The sequence below is a fragment of the Protopterus annectens genome, chromosome 4.part0 (genome assembly GCF_019279795.1).
Source record: "Protopterus annectens isolate FY-2018-M chromosome 4.part0, PAN1.0, whole genome shotgun sequence".
NCBI lineage: Eukaryota > Metazoa > Chordata > Ceratodontiformes > Protopteridae > Protopterus > Protopterus annectens.
The window spans coordinates 1,500,457,195-1,500,472,980 of record NC_056733.1 but is presented as its reverse complement, the minus strand read 5'-3'; positions in this window follow the sequence as shown (position 1 = coordinate 1,500,472,980).

Genomic DNA, 15,786 nt, shown 5'->3' with positions numbered 1-15,786 from the left:
GTAATTCAGAGTGAATTACCTGAGAATTTAAATTTCTGTGAGGGATAGAACAAAGATAAGAGGCAACATTGGGTCCATTCTGCAGACTTCTACTTGATTGAGAGGTATGAAGCCCTTGTCAAAGTGATGAATGGAGCACCAGAGGACACAACCGCTGTATAGTGATTTTAGCATCAAGGGTAAAGATATTCACTAATGACTTAACAGGGAGACAGAAACTGAAAAGACAAATCTTGGCAATTTAAGGAACACAAAAATCTATTCACACTTGTACTCTTACAGATAAGGGAGTATTGAGATGCATTACTTAACAGAGACTCTGATACACATGAATAATTCATATGCTTTCATCATTCTTTTTAATTTCTCCAAGTCTTTTGGGTTTCCAATACCATGATGGGAATAGACCCCATTTGTAAGTCAAAGTATGATTAAAGTTCATGAAATAAGTATTGTTTCAGTCTTTGATGTTAGCAAGAAATGCTTTTCGCAGCACCTGCAATGTTCCCAGTAATAACTACTGCTGACATGTACACAGTATTACAAGTATCGGTAATATTCAAGTTTGATTCTAAATTCTTTTTTATAAAAAAAAACTAAATGAAAACTCCAGCCAAGCTAGAACTTCCAATTAGTGACCTCCCAAACCACCTGTGACAGAGGCACATGGGATATATGCAACTGACCCTTATGAACATCAGGTGTTTCAGCTATATGGCAAATTCTGATTGCCCATGACTTTTACATTTGAAGTTATTTTAATGGACAATTTCAAATAAAGCCAAACCCCACTAGCTATGGATATACATATTTCAGCCTTGTTATAACCTCTTCAGCATAGCATAAACAGAGTGTTTGACTAAGCATAAGAAACACAAGGTTGTTATACCCAGCTGATTATGACCTTGTATCTCTCTGTATGTAAGCCACTGTAGTCACTGGGTGTAGCAATTTCAATGATCAATGCTACTTTTGTCGTCTTTCCATGGACTGCTATATCTGGTTTTCTTGCATCTGTTTTTTGAACTGTTAGTAATGTGTGATCCCATATGATATGAACATCATAATTTTCTATAATACTGTACATTGTGGCTTATTTTTCCAATGTTTTTCAGCTACTTCAGTATTATAATGTTTGCACAATCCTCAATGCAACAGTCTTGCCATATTATTATGCCTTTCAGTATACAGTCTTATATCACTGACAACAACAAGATGTGAAATTGTTTCCAATTCCATTTTACAAACCTACATTTGTCTGTTTCTCCCACATGTTCAATGGACTTTGTAAACCAAAGTATACGCAGTACACTATCTTGGGCCACCAATATTAACCTTTCATCTTTTGGTTTAAATTCACCTCTTCTTAATCATTCCTGAGTAGGATCCAGATCAATATGAGGTTGTTCCAAGAGTTTTCTGTACTTCAAACTATATTTATGCATTCATTTTCACATTTTTTGCCTTCTCATCTGATCCTTCACCTTATATTCTTTCTTTTGTTTTTTGTTTTTTTGCATATTCACTTGCTGCCTGATTTTTATCTACTTCTGTTTTGATTTCCATTCCCACTTGACACTGATACGCTTTTGCAAAATTAAGCAGGGAAGTCATCTTGGATTTATTTTTCTCATGTTTTAAAACTCTCACTATATTTGGGTCTTTTGAGGTCAGCAAATATGTATGCAGTCCTATGGCTGCAGATCTATACAAGTATTCCATTTTGAGAAGGCCCATACCACCTTCAGAATGGAAGGTATATAGTCTTGGTATATACTAATTTTTATAAATCATTTAATAAGCATGAAGCATTTTTCCTATTTTTCTGTTCAACTGATCCAATACATTTTGGAGTCAGTCAATAAGTCAAAAACTGTAAGTTAGGGAAGGGAAAGCAATTTGGTTTATAGACTAGACTCTGTTCCTAGATGTTACAGCTGTTTTCAGTATTAATTTTAGTGTTCTATAAGGTTCTGTACCTTGTTTTATTCAAATTTATTCATGTTTTACTGTTGATCCTTCATCAGTTCTCAAATATTTATACACCCCCTTGCTCAGGTTCTTTTATATCAGATTCTTGTCCCAGATTTCTTGGTGCTGTAGCTTTCCTGCTTTAAAGGTTGCTTTTGCACATTTATCAAGACTAAGTGGCATTCTTATATCATCTGAAAAAGTTTTGACCACTTGCAGTTGTGCTTTCAGTTTCTCATCTGATGAACTATACAGTTTTAAATCATTATAAAAAGATGAGACATCTGTTGTTTTCTGGGAGCCAAATTGCAGCTATGACATAATCTGTTAAGTAGACAGCTTAATGAGTTAAGGGTAAGACAAAATAGCAAAAACAAAGAGTTACCCTGGAATATCCCCCTTTGAATTGTTATCCCTGGAATAATAATTTGTTCTATATCTTAACTGGGAAGTGGTTTGCCACTGTTTCATGGTCACTGTAATGTAATCTATCAGAGTAGGGTGTATCTTGTACATTTTAAGCACGCTTTTATCCATGAATGTGGATTGCTGTCAGCTGCTTTTTTGTAGTCTATCCATGCCATACTTAGATTGTTCCCCTTTTTTTACAGTTTTCCATTATGACTTTAATAATAAATGTTTCTTTATTCCATATGACTTTCTTGTTTTACCCTCTTGTTTTATTGCCATCATTGAGTTTCCTTCTAAATGACTAAACTGTCAGCATGAATTCCAGTGTATAATGCATAAGTCATTGGAAGGCAAGTTATTTCTCTTTGGTATATAGTTTTTAGGATAGCTTGCATGTTCTCTCAAGTAGGAATATTGTTTTTCTCGTTGTTAACCAGGTTGGTGTCTGTTCGGGGTGTGCATATAAATTGTTCTTACTCATGGCTAAATCTTTATGTAAAGATGTTAATACTTTTAGCCAGAAATTAGGTACAGCATTGGGACAGGGGTTTTCCAATTAGGAGCTTTTTTAACTTTGTTTCAGTCACTGACTGTTACTTCATCCCATTTATATCCTATACATTTAAACTTCTTATTTTTTCTTTTACTTCTTCTATCCATTTAGCATCTTTGTTATGTTCCACAGGATCTTTATAGATATATCTCAAAAATGTAACTATTTATGCTTTTTTGTGGTGTTTAAATTCTTTTTCCCTTGATTCCCAATTATCTATAAAACGTTTTTTGGGTAATCAATAAATTGCTTATTTTGTACTTTTTCTTTATATTTATCTGCATATCATCTGATGAACTATACAGTTTTAAATCATTATAAAAAGATGAAAAGTCTTTTGTTTTCTGGGAGCCAAACTGTAGCTATGACCTAATCTGTTAAGCAGACAGCTTAATGAGTTAAGGGTAAGACAAAATAGCAGTAACGAAGAGTTACCCTGGAATACCCCCATTTGAATTGTTATCCCTGGAATAATAATTTGTTCTATATCTTAACTGGGAAGTGGTTTGTCACTGTTTCATGGTCACTGTAATGCAATCAATCAGGGTAGGGTGTATCTTGTAGATTTTTAAACATGCTTTTATCCATGAATGTGGATTGCTGTCAACTGCTTTTTTAGGTTCATAGGTTCATAGGTTGGTACTAGGCTATCGGCCCTAGGGCCTATGGAAGCCTAGCAATAACAATTCCCTGGATATTTCTTCCCACAATATTTACTTCTCTGGACCCCTGTCTAGCAGGGCGACTGACATGATCCCCGGGGTGAATTTCCTATCTCCCATCCAATCATCAAGGTTCCTTTTGAAGAGGGCCAATGAGGCACTCTGCTTGACATGTATGGGCAGTCTGTTCCAGAGTCTGGGGAGTCTCTGGGTCAAGAACCTATCCCTCCAGCATGTTTTGTTCATTGTATTGACAAGGTGTAGATCCCTGGAGTGTGTGGCTCTGAGGGATTGGGATTTCTTTAAGTGGAGCATGTCCAACAGCTCAGGGTTTGACATGGCCTTGTATGTTAAGCAGAGATTACCTCTGAGTAGACGATATGCCACAGAGTATAGCTGCAGTTTTTTTAGACGGTCAGCATATGGCATCTGCTTTAGGCCTGTGATTCTTTTAGTGAGGTATTTCTGTGGCCTTTCCAGCTGTTGCAGATGTCTTGTGAGGTACATATCAAACGGGGCATTATACTCTATAATGGGTCTAATGAGGGATGAGTACAGTGGGACAATGACCTCCTTTTTTCTGGATGAAAAGCCCTTAGTGATGAGGTGTGCCACATAGAAGGATTTCCTGACTGTTGTGGCGATGTGGTTATCAAAAGTGAGACCACTGTCCACCTGTGTCCCTAAGTCTCTCATCACACTTTTGATGTTTAGTGTCCTGCCACCTATGTGGTAATTCATGGGTACATGTTTTTTTCCAAAGGGGATAACTATACAGTTCTTGGCATGAAGCTTGAGGCCATGGCTCTGGCACCAGGCATCTGTTTCTGTAAGGCCCTTTTGTAAAATATCCACATCATTTGGGGATTCAATAATGGCTCCCAGTTTTCAGTCATCTGCAAACTTTGTTAGCCAGAGTCCCTTAGTGTTGGCCTATACTTCAGAGAAGTAGATGCCAAACAAGAGTGGTCCCAGGACTGAACCCTGAGGTACTCCACTTGTCACTTGTCTGGAGCTGGATTTGGAGTCGGCTACTTTTACAGTCTGGGTTCTGTCAGTAAGCCAGTTGGCAACCCATAGAGTGACGTAGGGATTTATGCCCAGCTTAGTAAGTTTATATATGATTCCAGAGTGGGGGATGGTGTCGAAGGCCTTGGTGAGGTCCAGATAGGCTGTATGGACCACCTTACCCTCGTCCACAGCTCTGCAGACTGATTAGAAGAAGTCAATCAGATTTAGGAGACAAGATCGGCCTTTTGCAAACCCAAACTGGGTGGGGTCCAGTGTTTGAAGGTTGCCAATGTCTTTGTTTATAAGTTCCATAATAATGCGTTCCATGCCCTTGCAGATCAGGCTTGTCAGACTGATGGGACGGTAGTTCCCAGGATTCAAGGCAGATCCTCCTTTGTGCAGTGGGATAACTGTAGCTGTGCGCCACTCAGTGGGCATGAAGCCTGAGGTGAGGCTATGATTAAACATGACACTTAGGTGAGGTGCCAATTCATTTTGTAGTTCATGTAGTACACAGCCTGGGATGTCATCTGGTCCCATGGATGCTGTATTCTTAGCTTTGGAGAGTGTGGTTTCTACCTGTGTGGCTGTGATTATCGGAATTTGGCAATCTTTTGGTATTGAGATGGGCCCTTTAGGGGGTGAGAGGGGGGTGAAGCTGGCACTAAATCGATCTGCTAGGATATTGGCAATATCCTTGGGATCAGTATATTTAATGTCATTCTGTTGTAGCTCAGAGCAGATCTGGGCATTGTCATTTAGATTATTGACATAACTATAGAATGCCTTGTGGTTGTCTTTGGAATCTTTGGCAATTTTATTTTCGTAACTAGCTTTTGAGGATTTTATGAGGGCTCTCAGCTTCTTACTGAGGCTGGTGAGGGAGTTTTTTGCATCCTGGGATTTCCCTCTTTTCTGCAACAGTTTCCTCCTTCTGTTGTATAGTTTGTTTATAGCAGGGGACCACCAGATTGGCTTCTTTTTTTTGGAGAAGAGCATCTTGGTTCTATTTGGGATGGCACGATTCATGCATGAGTGGATGTGCTCGTACAGTGCCTTAGTGAGGGATTTTGCAGTCGAACTTCCAGATCCCGTCTGCATGGGTGTTGTGAGGTTTGTCACTTCTGACTTCAGTAGCATGAAGTTGGCTTTGGAGAAGTTTATTAAGGAGGTTTCCTTACTGGGGGGTGGGGGTGGGATGTGGATGTCAAAGGTGATTTGCTTATGGTCAGACCTGACTAATGAGGGGGTGACCACTGGTGTGGAGCATCCATCTCCCATGTTGGTAATGACCAGGTGTAGGATATAGGATATTAGAGCCCCTGGTGGGACAATGGATTAGTTGATCCAGGGCATTGGAATTTATGAATTTCAAGAACCGTTTGGAAAAGGAGTTGGTACCCGAGTAGTTTTCCCAATTAATGGCAGGGTAGTTGAAATCACCCAGTATTAGGGTGTTTTGTTGTATCTTAGTATTTCCAGTATGTTTAGAAAGGTGTAGTGAGAATCTTGAGGCATGGTGGGGGATATGTAGCAAGCTACAATTTGGATTGCAGTCTTACCTAGTGTTAGTTGCACCTTGAGAATTTCAGATGCATTCTGTTGGGCAACTAGCCTGGAGGTGTGAATATCCTTGGTGAATATGGACACTCCTCCACCTTTAGTGTTTCAGTCTTGGTTTTGTGACCAAAAAGTGTGGTAAGAATTGTAGCCTGATATTGCAGGGGTGCTCTCTGGAGCCTTGAGCCAGGTCTCAGTTACTGCACAGATATCGATGTTCTCCATTTTTAGGAGTGCCTTGAGAGAGTGCATTTTGAGGTTTAGACGTCTAGCATTGAGTAGCATTACCTTCAGATTTTGCATGCTTGTATCTGTTATGGTGGTGGTTTTATCCTTTGAACCTTGCCTAAAAAAGGCCTTATAGGGGTGGCAAGAGCTTTAGCCAGTAACCTGAATCCCAGGGGTGATAGGTGCAGACCATCTCTGGCAAAGCATCGTGGTTTGTTGATCATGTCTTCCCAGGCAGACAAATGCTGGATCCCCTTGGAATGACACCAGAAGCTTAGCCAATTGTTGAAGTCAATCATTTTGTACTTATACTGTGGTATCATTCTGGGTGAAGGCAGGATGCTACTCAGGGCTAGGGTTATACCTGCCTGGGTCACATGATCCAAGAGCTCTTCCATGTCTCTTTTCATGTAGTCCAGGGAGGTACATCTCAAGTCATTCACTCCAGCATGGACAATGACAGAGTCATATTTGTACTTGTTGTGGAGTGACTTGAGGGCATGCGTTATGTGGTGGATCCTGGCACCCGACAGGCAGCTGACAGTAATTTTCTCCTTGTTCAGCCTGATGAGTGGGACAGCTGTGTGCCTGACTATAGAGTCACCTATGACTAAAGTGTTGGGTACATTGTCTTGACTTAGGGGCTGTTGTTGGGTGGCACACTGGTGTTGTGAGCTATGTGTCACTTTGGTTGTGAGTGGTGTTTGTTTGCGTTTCGGCTTCGGAGGTCCTTGTTGCTTGGGCAGGTTAATGTTATGGGCCTCTGCATATGTGGGTTTAGTATTGCTATGTGTGGGTGTTGATGGTGTGGGTTTTGAAGGGCTATGAGTTGCTTGAGGTGTAATGCAGGTGTTAACCTTCTCCTCTTGACTGTCTAGCACAATCTTGAGCGAAGAGAGCTTTGCTTCCAGTTTGGCTATGTAAGTGCATCTCTTGCAGGTTGTAGTGTTGGGTGGTAGGAGGAGAGAATTGTCTGTGTACATGAGGTAGTTGCCGCACTGCCCTAGTATGCCCAGATTCACCAGGTGGACAGGAGAAATCACTGGAAGCTGACCCTTGGACATGCCTGTTTAGGTGCTTTTTTGTAAAGTTTAAAAGCTGGTTTCCCTTACCTTTGCAAGGTACTTTGCAATTATAGGCTGTTTAGTGCCTATGATTAATTTATCCTTATTGACAAGGAGAGCTGAGTGCTTGAATCAGTTTCAGGCTTCCTAGTGCTTTCTTATAAAGTTTAAGAGCTGTTTTCCCTTATCTTTGCAAGGTACTTTGCAATTATAGGCTGTTTCGTGCCTATGATTAATTTCTCCTTATCTATCCATGCCATACTTAGATTGTTCCCCTTTTTTACAGTTTTCCATTATGACTTATAGGCTATTTACAGCCTATGATTAATTTCTCCTTATCTATCCATGCCATACTTAGATTGTTCCCCTTTTTTTACAGTTTTCCATTATGACTTTAATAATAAATGTTTCTTTGTTCCATATGACTTTCTTTTTTTACCCTCTTGTTTTATTGCCATCATTGAGTTTCCTTCTAAATGACTAAACTGTCAGCATGAATTCCAGTGTATAATGTATAAGTCATTGGAAGGCAAGTTATTGGTCTTTGGTATATAGTTTTTAGGATAGCTTGCAGGTTCACTCTTATGTAGGAGTATTGTTTTTCTCGTTGTTAACCAGGTTGGTGTCTGTTCGGGGTGTGCATATAAATTGTTCTTACTCATGGCTAAATCTTTATGTAAAGATGTTAATACTTTTAGCCAGAAATTAGGTACAGCATTTGGGCCTGGGGTTTTCCAATTAGGAGCTTTTTTAACTTTGTTTCAGTCATTGACTTTTACTTCATCCCATTCATATCCTATACATTTAAACGTCTTATTCTTTCTTTTACTTTTTCTATCCATTTAGCATCTTTGTTATGTTCCACAGGATCGTTATAGATATTTCTCAAAAATGTAACTATTTCTTCTTTTTTATGGTGTTTCAATTCCTTTTGCCTTGTTTCCCAATTATCTATAAAACATTTTTTGGGCAATCAATAAATTGCTTATATTGTACTTTTCCTTTATATTTATCCGCATATCTTCTAAGTTTTTTTACCTGTGCTGATATTTTTAGTTTATTATTTGTGATAGTGCACTATAGATCCTGATCTGTTTTGATACTGTGCATTGCATTTATCACATCTATGTTTTGAGTGTTTTTGTTGATCTGTTCCCTCTTCTATACTCTTGTAACAGTGACAGTTCTTGTCTTAATTGCTTTATAGTTTTCCCTATTTGATACTTCCATGATAGCATTTGATTTCTCCCCTTCATTTCCCTTACTGTCCTGTCTTTTTGTGGTAAGATTTTATCTGTTATTAATTTAGCTACACAGTAATACAACCTATTTACTTTTGTTATATCGCATGAATCTCTAGGAACAGTTCTAATTACTGTGTTCATTTGTTTTATTAAATTTCTAACTTTTTGGGGTTTTATTGATTTGTATATTCTGTTTCTTTCATTGATCTTAGTATGTCTATCCATCTCTATTAAATCAAGCAACTCTTCTCTTAGATCATTTTCTTCTAAACTGAGGGCACATTCTTTGTTCTCCATTTACTGTGAGAATTCTACAGAAAGTTCCAGAGCACCTTCATGTGCTACCTTCTCTTCAAGTTCACCCTGTGTCATCCATTGCTCTTTCATATGCGAACTCACTGGCCTATCACTCCACAACATTGACTGTGTCAGAGTTGCCACAGTTTCCTGTTCCTTCCCTTGCTGTGCAGCTCCAACTGAACTTTTGTACTTGTTTCCTTTGGAAACTGCAAAGTATCTTCATTTGGCAACTGATCAAATGTTTCCTGCCCAACTGGTTTCTCCTTAATCTAGGGATCCATCTCTCCATCCTGCTGTGATGTTATCAGAGTTAGATTTCTACACTAAATCCTTTACTTTACAGGTAATCCATAACCTCGGTTTCTGTTTCATTAACTTCTCCATTACTAGTCCTTTTTTCTACTTTTCCTCTTTGTTTTCTTATTTTTTTTGTATTGTAAAAGTTTTATGTCTGGATGCCATTGCCTGTATTTCTCTTCAGATATCTTTGGTGCTGTTCTTTTTGTATTGATTAGTTTTGCTTTCTCCTTCACATAAATATTACACCATATTATGTCTTTTGCTTTCACATGTCCATATTTCTTCTTTAGATGTCTCCTGCTCCTCCTGTTTCTTCTTAATTGGGGGGACTTGTTATTCCATCATGCTGCAATATAACCTGTATTAGACTTTTCTGCACTAAATCTATTTTTTAACTTCTACTTTACTTATCTTCTGTTCTACATTCCTCTTCATAATCTTATTTTTTTTGTATTGTGAAATTCTCCCTATCTGGATGCCTTTGCCTGTATTTCTCTTCAAATATCTTAGGAGCTGCTTTTTAGTATTGATTCATTTGGCTTCCTCCTTTGTATATAAATATTGCACCATATCAGATGTCTCTTTCCCATGTCCATATTTCATTTTTATACTTTCAAAAATCTCTAGATTGTGTTCTTTATATGTTCGCACTTTCTCAATTACTTTTCCAAATGGCCCAAGGTTTCTTGTTCTATATAATATTTTTCATAAATCTGTTGTATTCATTAACACATTTTTTTATTTGAAGCTTCTGACAGTTTGTATTGTGCAAGTATTTTCTTTCTTCTAGTTTCTCTCTTAATCTTTTTGTATATCTTCTGTCTGGAAATTCTGGACTTCTTGCATAACAATAACAATACATAATTTCTTTTGTATTCTCAATAGTCCTCTCTATCATCTTTATGGCTCTTTTCTGGCCTGTTAGTTTTTGTGATTTTTGTGAACTATTACTTCTTCTACAATGGGGGGGGGGTCCTCCCTGTGAGTTTGGCCTAGCCCTATTGTATGAATGTTTCCATGTCTTGTGGAATCTACACTGTCATTTTTCCAGTCCTGCCACCAGTCCGCCTACCAGGATTGGGCACTTTTTTATCCTGGGTATTGTGCACCCAGCTATCTTTTTTTATTTTTAACCAACTTCTGTCCATGATATATGCTATTTAAAATACAGTCTATATATAAGTATCATCTTGCTAAGATTTTGTGAAAAACAGAGTCTACCTCATGAAGGTACTCACCCAGACTTTAGGATGAATTCAATTCCTGCAATACAGTAAACTCTCAGTTAACTGGCACCCATGGGGATTGGTAGATGTGGGATAACCGTAGTTTCTGGTTGCTTGAGAGTTACTGTTAAAAATAATCCTGACTAATGCTGTACCCTATACTATTTGTTTGGTTTGACTTGTTCTCAGGTTGGGGAGAGAGGGAATGTATTCTTATTTTCATTTTTAACACTCTAAAACTCTAAAAATTTAAGGTATGTTTCTGCAGGGGAGAAACAGAAAGCTCAACACATGAAAATTGTACTGTATTTCTTCAATATATTTTTTTCTGGTTGCTTGAGAGTGCTGGTTGTCTGAGTTCTGGTTAACTGAGAGTTTACTGCATTACTCTTCTTTACTTGCTGATTTATTGTATCTACATTTTGTATAGCTTTCCAGATGTTAGACCAAATGCCACTAATGACTTCTCACTCATGTCATGTGAGAGCAATACCATAATGCAAAGAGACTGAGAGAGAGAGAGTCACTGTGCATTAGAATATTTGCACCAGAGATCCCACAGACTATCACATTTTCAGAGGCAGGGATTGACATCTTTCCTGCAGAAGTTTGTAAATAGGAGTCAGGGGTTAAATAACAGACTAACTCAAATGTATATTTCAATTACTGATGTTATAAATAGTCCTCATCATTGAATCATTCATTGATTACAGCAATCTCAAAGGCCTCAGATGCTTAGAAGATGTGGTAAATGATCAACCCATTTCCCAGTTTAACTTAGATATGAAGATTCTTGTGAAAGTATTGGTCAAAAGGAAAGAAATGGTATTGTCATTCTTGAAAGCCCATTGTCAAAGAAATTTTGTAAGATATGGGCATTTACTACATAACTGCTTGAGAGAACAAATGTAACATTTCCAGATCAGGTGAATATTGTCAAGGGGGATGTTAGAAAAATATGTATTAATGTGTATATTAGTGCTAAAGCCCAGAAGGGTTAACACATTTATTCTATTTCATACCGCATAAATCCATATAAACTGCGAATGCTTTCTGACCTTGTATTTTGTCAGCACAGCTGAAATCTTGCTTATGCCTTTGGAAATTTACTGAGAAGCAGATGATTTTCTGCTTGGTTAGGAAAATAATGAATAGAACAATACCGTTTCTATAATGTTATTAAACTTAGACAATTAGCTCTGTTAGTGCTATGAGAACATACACAGCTGCAGGAAGGATAGATAAGTAGAACAAAGACTGCTTGAAGAATATGAACTATAATCTGTGTTTGCTTTGTGCTTGAATTAGCAGAGTACCTTGAAATGTAACACAGCACTGTAGAAATAATTGTAACTAGCTAGTGGTCTCCAAGGCCATGTTATTTTTCAAAAAGTTTCTCACAAATGTAGTAATGTAATGTCATGTCAGCAGAAAATCATGAACAATATCTACTGTGAAAAACAATAGTGTAGGCTTGTATTTGATTATGTCAGCTTTAGAAGGCAATGTCTTGTAAAACAGTATAAGAATGGCTTCACTTCCTGTTACTAATCAGACAAACTCTGTATTTTTGCATGTTTTTGTATCCTTGTTGCAAGAATTAAAAGTGCCTTAAACTGAACCTTACGTGTATTGGTCTTTGAAGTTTTTTTCTTTTGACAGGGGATCTGTCCAAGGTGGATGAGATATAGGGAGCACCAGGCAGCATACCTCCCAACCATACAGAATTACTCAGTTTTTACCAAGTTTTGGGGTCCAAATAATGGGGTGCCACGATTCCCAAGTGGCACCCCTTAATTTCTGAATTTCCCAGCACTTTATTTAAATTTTTTAGTGTGTATGTATGTGTGTGTGTGTGTGTGTGTGTGTGTGTGTGTGTGTGTGTGTGTGTGTGTGTGTGTGTGTGTGTGTGTGTGTGTGTGTGTGTGTGAAATGCCCCTCAAACCCTGTACTTTGGGTACAGGTAACAAGAGCCTAAAGTTCCTACCCACCACCACTTCCAGATTTATGCCTCATATTTTTGTTCTGTTCCTCATAAAATCTGTGGTTTTGTGGCAAATCAGTGAATGATTTAATTCACTAAATAGTGGCAGGCATTTGAATTTCAGACTTCATTCTTCAGAAAATAAATGGTAACACAAAACCTTTAATTCTAGCAGTTTTCTAAGTTTATAAGAACAGTATTTGAAATTTGTCTCTATTTTTGGGGCTGTATTCCCCCATGATTTTATGATAAGAGGTTGAGAGCTATGGTGAGAACTGAATTCCGTATTCCCCCATTATTGGCTTGGTCCAGGTTTTTTGTGCTAAGAGGTTAGCTATGGTGAAAAGTGAGAACTGAATTCACTAAATGTGAGCCATTTAAGTTTCAGTCTTCATATCTTTTAGGAAACTGCTCATTTGGCATAGTAGTATGTTGTCTCCCCCAAATAAATTTTGTTTTTTTTCCAGATTTCTTGTGCTAAAAAGTTGAGAGATACATTGAGTCTCGAGTGGATTTTACAAGGAGCTGAGAGGTTCAGGGGAAGAGAAGTTTAGTGTTGCTTATGCTAAGTCTGCTTGCATTGTTAATAGTGTAACAGGTTAAATACTTGCTTTTGTTGCAAAAGGCTGTAGGTTCTACTCCCACATTATGTAGATGCATTGCTGATACTGTACTGTGTTGTTGTAATTTAAAGAGGTGGGTGTAAAAAGTCAAGGGTGTAGCTACCGATACAACAGAAGTGAAAAAATGTTATCCACAAGGGCATTTGTGCCTCAATGGAAAGAGCAAAAATATCATTAAACCAAATTCAGGAACAGAAGATTTGAATTGCTGTGTTCTGTGCTGCATTATAAGAAAAATATTTTTTAAACAAGTACAGTACATTTTCCACCATTTGAGATAAAACACACATGTTTCCCACTACAGATGGTGGAGAAGCAAGAGTGTCCAGATAACAGCACCTGGATTACAATGATCATTTTGATGCTTCAGTATGAATGTAGGAGAGGGTCTGTCAGCACTTGGACTACAAATTAGAAGTCTTAAAACATGCAGTTCACCTAGTTTATTTTGTTGTGCATTTACAGCTATTGAGTTAGTCTGATAACACAAATCAGAGTTCTTCTTCTTCTTTCAGTTTTTCCCCGGTTAGGGATCACCACAGCAGATCACCTGTCTGCAGAGTAAGTCAAGAAAAAAAAATGAAATTGAAAATAAGTTTGAGAAGATGTGCAAGATATCTTCTGTTCCTGAATTTATATATATAATATTTATATAAATGTGTGTGTGGAAGGAGACTTTTAGACTTTTATGATGGAAATGTTTTGAATTGGGCAGTTTTGTCATTATTGGTTTATGCATTTTGTTTCATTGTCTATTGGAAAAATGTTCAAACAATAAATTTAAATTGCACTCTAAGTCTAACAAGTGTGTTATATTATACAAGGAATATAATTTAATAAAGTCAGGAAGGTGCATCAAAGAACACATGTATGTTTCTTGTTTTGTATGCAATGGCCAAAGGTAATCTTTATCCGCCACTGGCCCGATACATTTTCTTTGGCTGTGGTATGGGTTTCAACGCTGTTTCAATGAATGTGAGTTTCAAGGGCAGAGAAGTTTTAATGTTAAGTCTATTTTCATTGTGAGACAGTATTGCTTTGTTTAGCAGATGTCTATTAGTGTTAGTGCATTGTACTATAACATGTAAAAATAAAATCCAAATAATCATTGTAGAAGTAAAGCAGTATACACATTAGTGTTTATGGTAAATGGGGCAAAATAGCTAGGTAATGGACATTAGAATGCCTGCAGCCTGCAGGGGGACTCTGGTGCCATATTTTAGTTGTCTGTTCTTCAGTTTGCGTTTGAAAGTTGGTATCCCACAATTCCATTGTAGTGGGCGGAGTTGTGTAATTATGTACGCAAATTTTATGTTAATCAGCGTACAGATGTATACCTATTTTTCATGGGCCTTGTCCAGATGTTTGATGTTTCCAGGCTGAGAGATATGTCAGGCAGGGATGTTCTCTTTTATACAGTCTATTCATTTTATTTAAATAATTAGCTTGTCAAGTAAGACTTGAGTGAAGTTGAAAGGGGTCTTAGTGTTAGTACTTTTGAAATGTTTGATATGACTGCATATTTGTTAAAAAGCACAGTGATTTGGTAATTGAACATGTTCTGGATGCATTTAAGTCAAACTGGTGCTATCGTGGAGCTAATGGGTAATACAGGTAAAAAGATCTTGGTATGACTATGTTCAAGGAAAGGGAGAATTCCAGTGGAAGGTATTGAGGAAGCAATATACACAAGGTAAATAGGATTACTAGTAAGCAGCACATGAGAGGATGTATGTGACCATGAAGTACAAAGGAGCCAACTCAGAATTTCCTTCACTAGCTGTATTTAAGATCATGGTTCTTCCCCATATTTTGTTTGACATTAAAATCTTCCTTTATACAGTTCAAATCAAGCCATAGTTGCTTCTTTTTTATAATTTTCTTTTTTTACATTCTATATTCTCATAAATCTGACATAATTTCCACTGTAATGTCATCTGAAGAAAACACTGCAAAAGCACTTTATAATAATATATTTTTGTCTGTTTCATAAAAGAGCAAAGCTTTATGTAAAGGGATAGCCTGTTGTTCTTGTCCATTGCTAAGTGTAATAGCTTCTCCTTTGTCAAACGTATTAGTATCAGTATCCTTTATTATCACGGAACATATCTCTTCATTGTCTGCTATAATATTTTATTCATTTTTGTCTAACATTTTTGACAGTCAAACCATAAATGCAAATCCTTTTCACATGTTCGACATTTCAGAACACATTTTTATTATGCCCCTTTCACGACTCCACAAAATATGAAAAGAGCCCACAAAATTAAAATGCTTTTGGGCTGTCCCAGTACTTTAACATTGCACTCTGACCATGAATTCAATAAATGGCATACATTTCCATCTTTAATAGTCACTGTAACCTATACATACCAAGACCCAAGCCATTAAGTTTGCTCATCAATAATTTTTTAACATCATGTGCTTGTGATCATTTTTCGTTTAAATAACCTCAGCATCTTTTACTTGCATTTTATCACTTGTAAATAGCAAAAGTAGCCTCCATTTGCATATTAAAACAAACTAATTTATAAGGTATAAATTTCAATGTGATATTTTTTATCAGATTCTGCAATAGTCTGAAAGCTTACAAATTAGATAAAAATGGTTCATTTGCAGTATGAATAATTGAATATGTTTGAGCAGCAA